The sequence below is a fragment of the Periplaneta americana genome, chromosome 11 (genome assembly GCF_040183065.1).
Source record: "Periplaneta americana isolate PAMFEO1 chromosome 11, P.americana_PAMFEO1_priV1, whole genome shotgun sequence".
Taxonomy (NCBI): domain Eukaryota; kingdom Metazoa; phylum Arthropoda; class Insecta; order Blattodea; family Blattidae; genus Periplaneta; species Periplaneta americana.
The window spans coordinates 76,309,439-76,326,234 of NC_091127.1; the positions used below are offsets into that span (position 1 = coordinate 76,309,439).

General features: G+C 34.4%; 1 long non-coding RNA gene across 2 annotated transcripts in view; it reads right to left on the bottom strand.

Annotated features, from left to right (window-relative positions):
* Nucleotides 1–1,112: 1,112 nt before the first annotated feature.
* LOC138708610 (uncharacterized) overlaps nt 1,113–16,796 on the bottom strand; it is a 545,983-nt gene continuing 530,299 nt past the window's right edge. For both annotated transcript variants that reach the window (XR_011334716.1, XR_011334717.1), the window contains exon 3: nt 1,113–1,262. This is a non-coding gene — a long non-coding RNA (uncharacterized lncRNA). The remainder of the gene's footprint in view (nt 1,263–16,796) is intronic.

The window sequence follows — 16,796 nt, forward strand, 5'->3', positions numbered from 1 at the left end:
TTGTTGAAGGATGAATAGAAGAATAGGTTATGGTAAATTTACATTTTATGTAACAATATTGCTCCATTTTCATTACATATCTAAAAAATAAACCATAATGGTTTTCTGCACAAAATCACACGAACCTTTTTTTCTAATGCAAAATTTTAATCTCTCCAGCTTCCGTAAAGCAGTATCATTTTTAAACAAATTTCTGGTTATGTGATTTTCGAAACGGGGTAGAGACTGCTAGTTTCTAAAAATCGTTGAAAAACTATTACAATAGTTCACCGTTGAGGTAATCTTCTTTGAGTAAAAATGTTGACGGCACATCCTTCTTACCTCACTTAAATTACGACGACTTTTGCATACATTAATAACATATGATATTCCTACACTGTGAATGGCATTGTAGTTGTTTATTGAATACCATATACCGAACTGTCATCCGCTTGGCAGTAGATCTATGGCCAGCTGATTCGTACTTACGTCTGTACAGTGTTTTGCCTGCTGAACGTTGCCACGTCTCTCACGCCAGAATATCAACAAATTTAAGCATGCATTTTTATTTAAATTCACGAAAACGTAATAGAACACGCAAATATTTATTTAAACTAATATTAATTCTTTGCTAGATATACCTACTATGTAATTGTTTTCGTAATTTTACTAACGATATAAGCAGTATAATGCAAATAAAATAAGAAAAGAAATATATTTTTCTGGGAAAACTATCAAGTTTGACCCTATATTGTAAGGATAATTTTTTATCCTGTGGAGTCCCCGGACGACTGTGAAAAGGACGGCACTTATACCCCTTACATTCTGTATATTTCACTTTTGTTTCCTCTGGGTTGGTCGAAACATTATTTTATTCCCACTTTTGGATAGTATCGCAAACGGCTGCGAGTTACATTAATATAAGGTTGGCACTCCAGTTGACTATACATCAATGTTTAACTTCAATTAAAAGAAATGAAGTGAAAGCGAAATGCTATCAAATACACATTCGGTTAGAGGAAAAACTGAAGATGCTGCAGAATAAATTATTTGAAAGGCAATGAATCATCTCAACTTCATTATTTTGCTTCCCTTCTCTCTAAACTCCTAACATTGAAGTAAAAAAATCCCTACCTTTAACGGCGTTCAGCTTGTTGCCGACCATCTGCTTCGCCACAAAGGCCGCCATTGTGGTTCTTGTAGCTACCTGGTGCTGGTGCTGACCTCTGCGAACGCTTCAAATCCTCCCAACTAACGGTTCCACGTCACAGGGAGGCGGTTACCTGCACAAAAAATGGAAAAGAAAATTATTAAATCTATACAGAAATAAGAATAGAATACAAACAAAATATTATATAAAAAGATAAAAACAAGATACAAATACACGCATAAAGAAGAATTCTCTCTTCTCCATGTGCCTCTACTGAATGGAATATAGAATTTAAGACAAAATTGCAACGATTACATTGCGTTAGGTGAGAGTCGAAATGAGGCAATTAAGAGAGAATGTAACATTTTCTGTTCATGAAATAAAATTAATGAAAGAAAAAGGAGAGAATATATTTTTATATTTCATGTTCAAAGACGACAAAAGAAAATTTAATACCTGGAATTTTGGAAAGATTGGATATAAGAAAATCAAAGAGCAACACTAAGGTGCAGAGGTACAGTAAATTATTCGCCTACTTTACGACTGAGTAATAATAACAATAATAATAATAATAATAATAATAATAATAATAATAATAATAATAATAATTTATAATATGTTTTAATTTCAAGCGGACTGTGGTGCTGGTAATAGATAATACGCGCTGCTTTAGCGTTGTACGAAAGCCATTGTTTTGGGATCTGATGCCGCTTGGAACATGAATGTTTTATTTGTGTCAATGCGGTGACATGTGATCGATCACGTTTTGTGCTCACCTCATGTCACAGTAAACGTACTGTGTTCAATAAAGCTAGATTAAAGTTAAAAGTGATCGTAAGTTGAATGTCGCTAGGTGTACGAAAACCCACCAGTATTTTTATAGTAAAGTATTGTAGTTCTTGTCATTAGAGCATCTACTTCGAAAACACTGGCCTTGACAAGCCCTCACTGAAAACGTGTGAGTTTATGATAAACACTATGCGATCTTTTACAACTTTAAAAATTCATGGCGGCACTTCTCGGTCTACTGACGTCTTCACGTCGAAGTTCCCGGACTCTCCCGGAACAAATAAAACAAATTCCAAGGTGAAACTTCTTCGTCCACTCCATCTCAGTATGTGTCTTCTCAAATTCATCGTAGTCAGCCAGAATCGGGTTACTTTTATTCAAATTAAGTCGTTCCTGTCCTCAAACGGAGACATGGTTAAAATAAACAACTAATAGGTATGTTACTAACTATTAGTATTATATACACTGTACTATAATACTAACACCAGAACACATGTAACATATTATAATTTTACCATTTACTTTTGAAAACTACAAACTCATTGTAATAACCCTAATTGAACATAAATTGTAAACTGATGTATATCCAATCCAGTGTAAACATATATCAATTGACTTATTCTATTTAAAATAATATCCCACAATTTTATTTGAGGTAAACAACGAATGTAAACATTAAACATTTTAAATAATCGTATAATGGGTCACATTGTAAGCGAGCTTTCACTTACATTAAGAAATTATGCGCACACTTTTTAAAATATAAGTCAAAAGCCGTAATATATTTCGTAAATATTTGTATTCTCACATATTTTATCTAGATTTTAACTCAACTCATTCTTATTTTATTGTTTTATCTATTTTATTTAGTGATAATTATAATTGATGTTTGATGTACATGTATTGACAAATTTGAGGTTAAAATATTGCCTATTCATAAAGTTTTATCTAATGATGTCGCTGGACGTTCATAAAAACATTACATGTAATATAAAGGAATAAATCCTTAAATATTATGCGATGTCATTGACTAAAAAAAATAGACAATATATTTATTCAACTAAAAAATGATATAAAAACGCAAAAAATAATTTTATTAAATAAGTACCATAAATGTTTTATGGTATAAGTTTTCTTAAATTATTAAAATTCGTTTATCTTGTGAAAATCCTGTGAAGTTTTAATTTATGAATCCGATTTTGAGGCAGATATTTTACTAATACCTCGGTTTTCACTCATCGTTTCCATTATTTTTCCTTTATAGCCGAATAATCGTTGCCTGTATCTGAAGTTTAGCAGACAGAAATGTTAAATGAAGGGTTATCTGTTATCACTAGATGACGTGTAACCTACGTGAAGCTGGAACTTCTAATGAAAAAATGCTGGTCATACAGAATACGAACGAATTCACATCATATACCTTATGTAACTGAAGTGAATATTTTAAATGTAGTTTAAATTAAGTCTGTCCTACTCAATACTTACAATGTTATCTGTACTGAAAAGTTTTAACAATGAAAACACGAGTGCCATACACCAAAATTATAATTAAATTAAAGCATAATTCCTGCACGTTTCAAACAAAATCATATACGCTTCTTTCCGGTCTCATCACTTTCATTTCTCCTTCATCCCCTCCATTAAGAGTCATTAAAGCTATGTATTTCTTAACTAAGAAAGGAATTGACTTCTCCCCCCCGTTGAGACTAATTGGACAAATTCAAAAGACTTTAAGAAGGGTTTCATTTTACAAACCAAGAACGGAGTAATGCTTTAATTCTTTCTACTGATGAGATCCAACTTCTGAAAATGAATAAACGAAGAAAGTAAGAGTCGGTAAAAATGCTGCCAACTCAACAAATAGCCCAAACTCAGTAGTCACGTTTCAAAAATATATTATTTTCAAAGAACGTTACTTCAACACAAGTTTATACTTCAATATACGCTTCAACAAAGTTGACTACGCATATGTTAGAATAGATGCTGGTGTAATGACTTATCTCATATAATTTATGTTTGACCGAAAAATAAAAATAAATTCTGTGTGAAGTTTGATACTGTATAGAATGGGTTATTATCAATCCGTAACCTCCAGCGTATTTTATCATATAATTATAATTAATAGCAGCATACTCACAATTATATTTTTATTTCATAATGAATAGTAGCAATCTGTCTTAAAATTAATATACTAACTCATAATTATATGGACAAATTCATTGTGATCCATCATTAAGTGTCTAAGTAGGGTTGAATAATCAATAACTTATTCTAATGGTATTTATTGTAATAAACTAAAGAGTACTTTCACCAATCCGGCATCATGAGGTTGCTTATTTTACCGAACTCATTTTTGAACATTATAATAACGCATGAATACTATTAGTTACACTGGCTAACTTTTTGTACAAGTAATAACGGCTTTACTGTGTTAATACCTTAATAAATTATCTGGCTGACAAGTTTCCACATGGTTTGCGTCATTCTCCGAAGCTTAGTGAGTTCCAGAGCTATCTTCTGGTTACTTGTTGTGATGGTATGTGTTCATTATTATGTCGACAAGGGTGTGTGTTTTGAAATCCATTTGACTGTTCACGATATGTTGTGGGTGTGTTTTTGTGCGTTTGTAAATTTCATATTGTTCTAGAGTGTGAAGTTTCTGTTTTTTTTGGCTGGATATGTAGTATTTTCATGTCAGTGTCTATGTTACTGTAGTTATGATTGGAGTTTGTGATGTGTTCTGCGCAGGTTGAATTGCTGTGTGGTTTGGTTATGGCTGTATGTTCATTGTAACGTGTTTGAAAATAACGATCTTCCAGTCTGTACAATGTAGAACAATGCGGAATTAAAATTGAACTTACAATATTCAACTCGTTACATTAAAATGGTCCACACCTGTTGAGTAACGGTAGCACGTCTGGCCGCAAAACCAGGTGGTCCGGGTTCGATTCCCGGTCGGGGCAAGTTCCTGGTTGAGGTTTATTCCGGGATTTTCCCTCAACCCAATATGAGCAAATGCTGGGTAACTTTCGGTGCTGGACCCCGGACTCATTTCACAGGCATTATCATCCTCATCTCATTCAGACGCTAAATAACCTAAGATGTTGATAAAGCGCGTAAAATAACCTCCTAAAATAAAAAATAAAAACATTAAAATGAAGTTACATTGATATGATAAAATTATACATACATTTTAAAAGTTCCAGTGACACATGATATGAATTTAAAAAAGAATCAAAAAGAACATTTACACTATGTTAAAACATTGTACTACTATTGATAAAGTAAATGTAAATAATTAGGCTAATTGGATAATTAAATTGTACTTTGTTACAAACAATTAAAAAATTGAAAAATTTTGCGTATATAACTTATACTTACTCAGGAACTATTGTGACAAAATCAAACTGCATATTATAATCACAATGTTCAATATTAATACTTTTACATTATGTGAACGGAGAGATGGCGGTGCACAACTTCTAAATACTAGATTGTGTGCCAATATGCCGGGTTAAATCCCAAATCTCTCCGCAGTGCATATGAAGAGAAAGCATATGTCACTATTGATAGTGATTCGTCCTTCGGATGAGGACGTTAAGCCTAGCGGCCTCCTTGGTGCTATTCTACAGGAGTAGGCTACGTACCGGCACCGGGTTTCCCCTTCTACCTTCCTCATCTTTATCATCATCACAAATTCCAGGCACTGCACTTACACGAATATTTATACATACACTCACCCTAGTACACGACATAACTCTCCACAGATACACATCATGTACAGTGTGACCCGCCGATGTGGTGTACAACTAGAAAATGGGTCACAGTTCTGCCATGTGTCCGCAGTATGCGGAACCCGAATCACGCAAGTGAAGTGGGTGGGCATTGGATATACATACACACATTATGTGAACACAGCAGAATTTACATCATGACAGACGGTAATCTATTGATTCGAATTGCATCATCATGTGTCATTTAGTAACCTGCGATAATATTGATGTTGAAATATGGCAAATGTGACCGTGGCCTAGACAAACATCAATTGAAGCACAGTGCCACTGTAAGTCTTGATATTGCACCAGCCTAGATAAGGGTCAGCGGTTGAATTACGGAAAATTAAAGGTTATCATTTTAAATTACTGTAAATAACGTAATAAGAAGTATTAGCCTAAGGATTTAGATGTTCCAAGTTGAATTACTTACGTTATGTTGCATGTAGATGGTTTACAAGTCTTCAGCCTTCCCTTGTGACTGAAGGAGTGAGTGTTAGTCTAGAGATGGGTAAAAATAACAGGTTATTATCATAAGGCTAACCGGTTTATTACCACTCTTTTTCTTGTCGCTTTAACCTGATATCCGGACATTTTCATCAATAACCGAAAGACCGGTTATTGTTTAAAATATATACTGAAAACAAATAATATATTTTAAGTGTAAGATCTCAAACGTCAGTCGAACATCCTTTCTTTTTATTGGTGTTCTATGTGCTCAGCCCTGTAAATAATTTGTCTCGTGAGCCCTTTCTAGATGGGGTATGGGTTACTGTTTTACTTCATCTGTCCATAAACAACAAAATAAAATTCGACACTGATTCAATTGTCTTTAATCGCCGACTTCTCTGATTGGCTTATATAAATGTGCGGGTATTGGAACATTACAAACGACGACAGATTTTGACTTCAGTATTTATTGGTTATCGAAAAATAGACTGCCCTTCGGAATGTGTCATAATCGAAATTGCTATGTAAAAAACTGTATTATCATGTAGTTAATTTTATTTTAGTTTCTATATTTACTGATGACTGAATTCGATATTTTCAGGGTATATGAGCTCAGTAATAGCAGTCTAGTATATAATAAAGTCACGAAGCTTGAGTTGTGAGGGTGCTAGGAACAATAGACTGTGCCGGTACTATTTCGCATTGTCTGTAATGAGGCGATAGTAGCGATCCTAGTGGCTAGCAACTATCTATGGATGCATATTTACTACGTATTGAGCTTTGTGAGTATATATACACTAGACTGTGGTAATAGCCTACTTATAATGAAAAGAATATTATTGTCATAATATGTCGTGTTTCTCTACGTATCTCCGTCAGTGTAGATTTTTCTACTATACTGACTGATGGACTTTCCTCATAATATCTATAAATCTATTACTCCGAGACTTAGACACAGGAAATGAGCTTTATTAAAGAAATACATACGAATATACTACGATTCCTACAGTATATATTCTGTGAGTTAATTATAAAGACATTCAGCTGATGAAGAGGCAATATTTCCCAATTAAATTTAAAGATTGAAATGATGTTCTTTTAACTTTTAATTGACGGTGAGGCACAACAAACATCTAAGCAGCACAAAATTCCGCTGCAGTTCTAATTGCACAGGAAGACAAATTAATGTAGGAAATTGCGAAACTATGGTCGGTTAGCAGTGCGGCAGACAGGCTGGAACTTCTCTTCATCATTGGCAGAGCCCATAAAACCCTCTGCGAGGGAGAGCAGAAATCAGAGAGCTCCCAGGAGAGAGGGGCTGTAATAAATGAGAGAAAAAAACCGGAGTGGGGGAGGAACTGGAAAAATGAGTCTGTGTGAACTCTTGGAATAAAATGAATCGCTAGGGCACAGCCATATGGACACTCCTATATGATATTTTTTGTTCATCTCTAAATTCTCATGAACGAAAACAAACGGGCAAGTTGTAAAAGTGTAACACGAGGATAAAGAATCTTGGAAATGTTGTACAAAATGTTCAAACTTTATCAACATTCTGGCAGACACCCCCTGTACTCATTCTCCCTTTTTAAACATAGACTGTTACAATGGTGAAACTGAAGTGCAGGTTTAACATTGCATGAAGGCTCGGATACCACAAAGGAAGTGATATTTACACGTTAAATTGTTATCCTCTGTGGTAATCTACATGAAGATCCGATGTCGTGTTGACATCACGTTAAGGCTGGTTCAAAATAAACCTGGAACAACAAGGAGAACGAGAATGGAAGATTTTAATATATATATATATATATATATATATTTAAATGTGAGTATTACAATTAACGAGAAGTTTTCCGGAGCCCGGGAACGGGAACGGAGAGTTGGCCAAACTTTAACTTTGCATTTCTCGTTTCCGATCAAGCCTACTAGATTCATTCTGTTGTCATCAAAAAGCTATTTGGTCGTCATATATTTTGTAGCAACGAGGTCATTGCTTGTAACTAAAGCAGAAAAACAGAAGAATCACTTCCGATATTATGTGCTACGTGTATATGTGACCAGACTACCACTTGTACCGATTTCTTAAATATTCTGTGTCTTAAATTTTGAAGTTGGTTAACCCGTGTTTATGTTGGTTGACTTGTACTCATGAGAGAATGCCATTGGTCAAGTATACATAAATAACATTAGAATGAGTAATATCGACTTTACATATCGTTATTAACAGCGCTGCATATCGATATGCATATCCGTTTCGTTCTCGGTTTATTGTGAATCAAAAATCTTCAAGTTCACGTTCTTCGTTTCCCATTCTCGTTCTGCCTCTCGTTCCCGGTTTATTGTGGACCAGCCTTTACAGCATTTTCTCGTCAGAGCTCCGAACTGTGAGACCTCCTGGAAAATCGCTGTAACAGATAATAACGATTTTATCACAGTGTGATTGTGTTCGAATGATTCTTGACGATTACGAATGTTCCCATCACGAGTCGACAGATGTTTAGGTTTATCGCTCTTCTATAAACTGGTATAACGATGCCATAAGTATTATATTAGCATCATTGTTCAGAAGAAAACATTCAACAGTCCTGTTCTTATTCATGATCATTAGTCGCACAAGAGTGTGTTGGATATGATATTATACCAGTATAAAATGTTCAAGCATCTTCATTTACAACATACTTTAATAGCTTCTTTGTGTATTATTAATAGGCAGCGCATTTTCGCTCCCAAACGTACAGAGGATCGAGTAGTTTCGTCTGGTAGCTTCATCTGTTACGTCACGTGGATACGTAAGCAAGGTCGAATTGTAAGCAGGTACGCATGGGGCCATTAAATAATAATGATGTAATGTATTATAAATATGCCCTGTAACGTCATACAGTATAACGTAGAAACAACATTCTCTTTGTTTAAACAAATGTTATGTGATGTTCGTAAAAGATTTGCATTTCATAACCTCAGAATATATGTTTTCGTTCACTGAAACGGGATAGGTTCGATAAAGATTATTTGTATTATATTGTGTAAAATATAAATATTGATTATTTGGAAACTGATTTTTGTTATTATTATTTTGTTCCTGTAACATCATATATAACTAAATTATTGTAAGTCTAAAAACAAACAATAATGGTTTAGTGCACAAAATCTCATGAACGTTTTTTTTCTAATCCAACGTTTTAATTTTTTTATTTTATTTTAGTAGGTTATTTTACGACGCTTTATCAACAGCTTAGGTTATTTAATGTCTGAATGAGATGAAGGTGATAATGCCGGTGAAATGAGTCCGGGGTCCAGCACCGAAAGTTACCCAGCATTTGCTCATATTGGGTTGAGGGAAAACCCCGGAAAAAACCTCAACCAAGTAACTTGCCCCGACCGGGAATCGAACCAGGTGGCCCACCTGGTTTCGCAGCCAGACGCGCTGACCGTTACTCCACAGGTGTGGACTCCAACGTTTTAATCTATCCCGCTTCCGTAAAGTAGTACCATTTTTAAAGAAACTTAGAGCCGTATTCATAGACATTTTTAGCGCGGGTTTTCGGTGGATGATCAGAGTTTTTCGTATTCATAAACCAGTGTTAACGATAGGATATGATTTGAATTCTGTACAAATAACCAGTGGATAGCCGGGGCTAGCTTAGTACGCTCGTAGCGCGTGCTGCGAAATGTCTATGAATAGCACCCATAAAGTTTACAGTTTGTCATATTTTAGGACATGACAACTGACGAAAAATAATTTCTTACAGATAAACCATTCGTAAGTGATTGCCTAAATTCAGTTTGTTTTCGTATCAATACGAACTCGTTGAATTATATTTGAAAATTGTACATACCGATTTATATCAGATTTTCCACGTGTCCACTGTCGTTGAGGTCCACGATTTTCGAAATGGGATGAGATAATCCCAGTTTCTAATATTCGTTGAGAAACTGCTACAAAAGTTCGTCGATTAGGTAACCTTTATTGCCGAAAACGTTGACGGTACATCCTTCTTGCCGCACTTGAATTACGACGATTTTCTTCAGAAACATTAACACATCATTATATTCTTGTACTGTGAATGACATTGTAAGTTGTTTATCGAATACCTATACTAAACTGCCATCCGCTCGGCAGGAGACCTATGGACAGGGAGTTTGAACTCAGCTGATCTGTACATGTGTGCAGAGTACGTCAGCTGCAAGAATCTTGCTGAACGTTGCCACGTCTCTCACGCCAGAACATTAACAAATTTAAGCACGCATTATTATTTAATTTCACGAAAACGTAATAGAACACACAAATATTAATTTAAACTAATATTAACTCTTTGCTAGATGTACCTACAAATGTAATTGTTTTCGTAATTTTACTAACGATATGAACAGTATAACGCAAGTAAAATAAGGAAATATTTTTTTTTTCTAGGAAAACTACAAAGTTTTGAACCTTTGTTGTATGGTAATTCATTTGAAAATTATGTAATTGTGGAATTCATCACTGTATTACAAACGAAAATAATCTGGAGCGAAATAAGTTTATTTTAGTTAAAGCTCAATATGTGAATCAATATTACAAAATGGTGAATTTAATACTTACTATCTCCATATTACATGAATATTATTATCTTATGGTTCTGATTATAGTAAAAAGCCACTGACGGTACTAAATCTTTGTCTTCATTTTCTGATAGTCTGTTCATATCCTATCAGATCTTGAGTACACATGTTTTGAACAGCTATACTGAAATGTTGTATATCATGTAGAGTAAAGGTTGGTAATATTGTGGTACTAATAATATTATGATAGTTCTTTTTGAGAATTGTTTACAATTTTACTGAGCGACAGAAGGACCGGTTTTGTGCAGAAAATTGTCCACGAACATTCCCTTAATCTGTTGACGCAAAAAACTGATATTCCTCTCGCTCAGTAAAATTGTAAAAAATTATCAAAAAGAACTATCATAATATTATTAGTATCACAATATTACCAACATTTATCCTATACCATGTTCACTAGTTTGAACACTTATTATGGTCATATTCCAAATATATTGAATTCAATTTATTTTTATTATATAAGGAATGGCATAACGAATTCAAGAATAAGCTAAAGAAGTATTTTTCAAATAATTCTCGTTAATGATAATAGTTGTTTCAATTTCCTCAATTTATAATTGTTATGCATAAGTTATTAGAGGACACATTTTTAAATATTTCACCACCACCACCACCACCACCACTGCTATTTCTTATCAACGTTTTTTATTATCTCACTAAGACTTCTTATCTTCCATTATTTACTTTCACTTTTATTATTCATTATTTCTACCACTTTCTAGTTATTGTATGGACTAGATATTAATGTAATTTTTATTGTAAGCCATCGCATTCAATTAGAGATTGCCTGGGCGGAAGAGAAGGCCTACTCCCCTTAGCTCTGGCAGAATAAGTAAATAAATAATAATAACAATAATAATAATAATAATAACAATAATAATAATTATTATTATTATCATCATTATTATTGTTATTATTATTACCATTATTATTGTTATTATTACTATTATTATTACTATTATTATTATCATCATCATCAACTTGACACCAAAGGCTGGAAATTAGCAAAATGATAGTACTAAGAATTAACACTGGTAGTGCCAACATCCTGTTTTTACACAGAGGATATCAGATATCTAAGGAAATAAGATAGATCAAAAGATCTCTGAATTTAACATTTTGTGGGTTACTATTATCTTGCCCTAAGGGAATGACTTTAGTTTCATAGTAAAATCCACTTGCTTTGCTATTGACAATAATCGTCATGTACTCTTCAATGAAGTAAACCCGATCTACTTTTAAAAAGTTGTTTCTTAAAGACCATAAAGTCCCCGTCGCAGGGTAGAAAAGAATGATCCCTCTCAGGAAAGTAGTGTGTAATCTCCTTAAATCGTTTTTATTCTACCAGACCTAGACACGTTCTCTTCATAGTATAATACGGTAACTGTCATTAAGTGCTACATGTGGCGAAGAATATAACTGTCACTGACTCAGAGCGTTTCTTTGGAATACAATTGATGGTTATATCTTATTTCTCCCGTAAGGAGAAGGGACAAACGATCGGGTTTGGCCATACTGGGTAATTGAGACGAAAAACAAAAAAATGAAATTTTTGACTTAGTTACTTTCTCATATACAAGATTCATTTGTGTAAATACATACACAAAAGAGAAGAACTTGGACTAACTATCACTGTCGCCTGTATGTGCGAAAAGGAAGAAAAAAATTGCAAATACCGTGAATCACAAATGAAGGGTACACGGGAAAAACGAAGTCCATAAAAAATCGAAATTGAGTTAATAATGCCATCTTATGGTGGAAAGGGAGTTCTATCATGTGGTCTAGCTAGTTTTATGTTAAAACGATCATGGTCCTCGATAATGAGCGTTGAAGTTTTCATGTACTTCATAAGAAAGATCAAGGTCCAGTCGATTCTGTGGAAGAACGATCAAAGTCCATTTTACCACTCTGCTTTTTATCCTTCTATGTTCTGCGGCTTTGTGTTACTGGCTTTCCGACAATTTATGTAAATAACCTGAACGATAATTTAATTATTTTTAGCGCTAAAGTGAACAAGTTCTTATATTGCATATTGTTACATCAACATTCTTTCAGACTTGTGTTAGTTGTTCCGGATATTGTATTAAAGTTAAGTCAAAAGTGAAATGGACACATCAGAAATAACAGAGAATATACGAGTAGCTGTGCTGAATGCGAGTACAAAGGAAATAAAAGTTTTGAGTATATTTCTAACTCATCGAAAATGATACAGACCATGAGTCACATTACAGGAGACGATTGCAAAGGTTCAGGATTGTGATGTTCTCACAATATTTCACTTATAGATAATAGTAGATTAATAAAGGAATGAAATCTAATAGCTTCATATGCTACATACAATGCTCACCTGCCAGATCTTATCATTGTAAATCCTGTGAGGTCATACAAACAATATTCACTGAATTTTGTAAATTAGTATAACGTAAGTTTTGGGTATTGGAAGGAGTGATGTCTATATTTCCATAATGAATATGGACTTTTTAATGTCGCTTGTAACCAATCATTAACAATTTCTTTCAACCCTAAGACCTAGAAATGGTTCTGACAGAGATGATAGAATCGGATGGAGTCTCTCTGTGGATCCAGACATGACTCCGCTGAGAATTCACCTTGTAATGGAACTCTGAGTAAAGTGGTTCACAGAGAAAAGAACAAAAAAAAAAAAACTTTGTTGTGTTCCTCTGTTCCTAACAAGAATCTGATGGGACAAAGAGCCATCATTCATAAATAATACACATCCATAAAAGCTATAAAAATCGTAACCCATAACCGTTCACTTCCTGTATTCCCAAGTGGGATTCTTCTTCACGATCCAACGGCTAGAAGGTTTATTTTAGCCTCGAGTGGACCCGCTCAAAACTAAATCAATATCTCTCGAACAGAGCACAAGAGCGTCCAATTTATTCACTCTGTTTTAAGTAAACTTATCTCATGTAGGGCTAGAACTGTGCAAGCATTCAATTTAATGAGGTTCTGGGAACACGGACCAATGCTCAAGAGACGTTTTAAGAAATGTTACACCAACTTCAGTCCATGCATTGCACCTTGTTCAAATAGACGTTCGCGATCTATTGTAAGCCGAGAATTAATATTATCTAGCTAAAAAAACCGACAATGCTAAGACCGAAAGAAAAACGAATTTTATTTCTTGCAGTCATAAGCAGGGCTGTTACTTCAGGTCTGGCGGGCTCTGGAGGCGCCAAGGTACTGTTTTTTTAGGCAATGGGACACTCTTCTGGTTTTCATATTATCGACGAATGTTGCAACCATAAAAAGTCAAGTTTTATTCATATTTAAACTATATTTAACTCAACACGGGAAACCCCGCCAGTCCCGGACATCGGGAATATTGACAATGTTCAAAACATACAAAGGTGAGCCTGCCTGGAGAGAAATATAAAATAGGTTGCAGCCGCCAAATTACTCTTCAAGGAATGGCCACTCATATGAATCGAGGGAAAGAAGACAGAGGACGGACACTGGAAAGTTTTCTTTTCTCAATCGTACTATCAGGGACTGGAATGCTTTACCTGCAGACTTAGTAAAGCTTTACCAATAACCAAAAATGTATTTAATAATAGGCTTAAGGACTTTACTAATAGATGGTAGTATATTATACACACAATTTAAAGGGTGTAATTTAAGTTTTGTTGTTTGAAGTGTTGTATCAGTAAAGAAATGTATTGGATCAGTGAAGTGTGAAGTGTGTTGTATCAGTGAAGCGTGAAGTGTACTGTATCAGTGAAGAAGTGTGTTGTGTCAGTGAAATGTGAAGTGTGTTTGTGTCAGTGAAGTTTTATAGTTTATAGTGGCAGTGCAAAGTATTTGAACAGTGAAATGTTTTTGAAGTGTTAGTGAAATCAGGATAGTATCAGTGAAATATGTCGTACTTCCAGTGCAGTGAGTGACAGCGAAATGAGTGTAGTGCTGAAAGGTACTTTAAATATTATTTTAAGTGATAGTGCTTCATTTAATTTAGGATGCTTTTTCTTCTTCTTCTTCTTCTTCTTCTTCTTATTATTATTATTATTATTATTATTATTATTATTAATTATTACTAGTATTAATCTATTGTTAACTGTATTTTTTTATTAATTGTCATTATTTAATGTAATTAAATACCACTGCCACCGCATATTTACCCATTTGGAGTGTGGATAAATACATATACATACACATAGTGAAATCTAGCTACTTCACAAACTTAACAATCACTTTGTCTTTGCGATCAGGAAGTCGCTCCAATTTTGTTTTCTATTTGTAACCAACAGGTTCTGTTGAAACAGAATTGTGGCTTATGCTTCGAAAACCCGGAGCCAGGGCACTATTTTTTATAAATACACCACTGGTCGTAAGTTCTCCTTAGTTCTCGCATCGCACTATATGTCATAAAGGCGTATGGTGTATGGAGTTGCGGAATCATGCTATCATGACACACGAGAATGAGTTTATAATTATTTGGCACCACGGTCCTATCACTCTTCACCCTCAACAAAGATCCGGTATTTAATTTAGCAGGAGACTGAGTGGAATCTGAGGCCTTTCTGGAAGTTTAGAGAGAAATCATCCCGCCCCACTCGGAAAGAAACATGAGACCTTCCAGTCTACAGCCAATTGCTATACCAGCTCAGCTAACCTGCCGCCGACGAATTTAAATTCATAATTTAAACAACTTTCCTTCATGGATCATGTGGTAGCAAATCTGGCTACATAATAAAATTATATTAAGAGGACACGGTGGAAAAGAAAAGATTTTCCCATCCTTACAGAACACAGTACAATATGTCCCTTACCCTGTGTCATCTGGAAGTGACGACCTTTGCACAAGAGTCAAGTCTGATTACATAAGAATATCTGATGTTGGTTAAGAATCTACACAACAGCAACTATCTACGTAAGCTAGCCCCGATGTAAAAGTCGGATAAACCAGTAGATGGGCAACAGCATAACGAACAACTCAAAATGGCCATAGTAAATAGGTAGATTAGAAAACAACTTACAAAACAGCAAAATTTAAACTCAAAACTCCGAAGTTTCATACTCGGTACGTTATTATTTCAGATGTCGATATAGAGGGCTTCCAAGCCGAAGTCCGCAGCACTGCTCAGCACTGCACCAGTTGATTGCATTCTACTGCTTTCCTGCTTGCACGCATTGGTTGTGCTTTCGCTTGGCGTGTGGTATGAGCATACAGTTACTTGCATACCGGACACATTACAAAATTAAATTATTTTCCATTGCTGTCGAACACATATTTAAAAACTTTCCCTATGGTACTTCCTTAATTTCCATCCGACTCTGTTGTTTTAAACTCTCAGCAGAGATTTTCTCCTTTACTACTTTTTCTCTAGAGAGACTGTATTTTAGCATGTATGCTTTCAAGGCCGGTGTCTGTGATGAAGGTTTTCCCGGCTGCTATTACACTATCAAAGTTCTTTGACAAAGATCTTTTATAAAATATATTATATTATAAAATATATGACAGTGTAATGGGTTTTCTTTTATAAACGTTTCTTTCACAAAATGTAAGTTCAGCTTGTTATCTTTGATAAATGATTTCTATACCTTGAAACAAATATGGCGGAACGCAAATATAACTGGACTATTGCTACCACAAAAATTCTGATATCGGAGTATGAAGGAAATGAAATGTTGTAAATAAATAATTTTTGTAATAATAATAATAATAATAATAATAATAATAATAATAATAATATTTTCTGATAATTTGCATAACTTTCCAAGTACTCGCATTTTAGCTCTTTAAATAAGTTCTGATGTATACCTCTCTTATCACGTCTGGTCATCCATAGTTTGACCCTGATCACATATTTGTATTGTGATCAGGGGTTTAGCCCACAGACGTTTCTTTTCCAGTAACGTGCCTATTGTAATAATTGAACTAATTGTAGCTGTTCTTCATTCATGGTGTTATAAACTTAACGTGTAAATATTAGTATCAACAAATACTTGGAACACGTGTTCACTGTTGTGGAACAATAATATTGTTCGGAGGGCTTTTGTTCCTAATTTTAGGTTATGTTTCACAA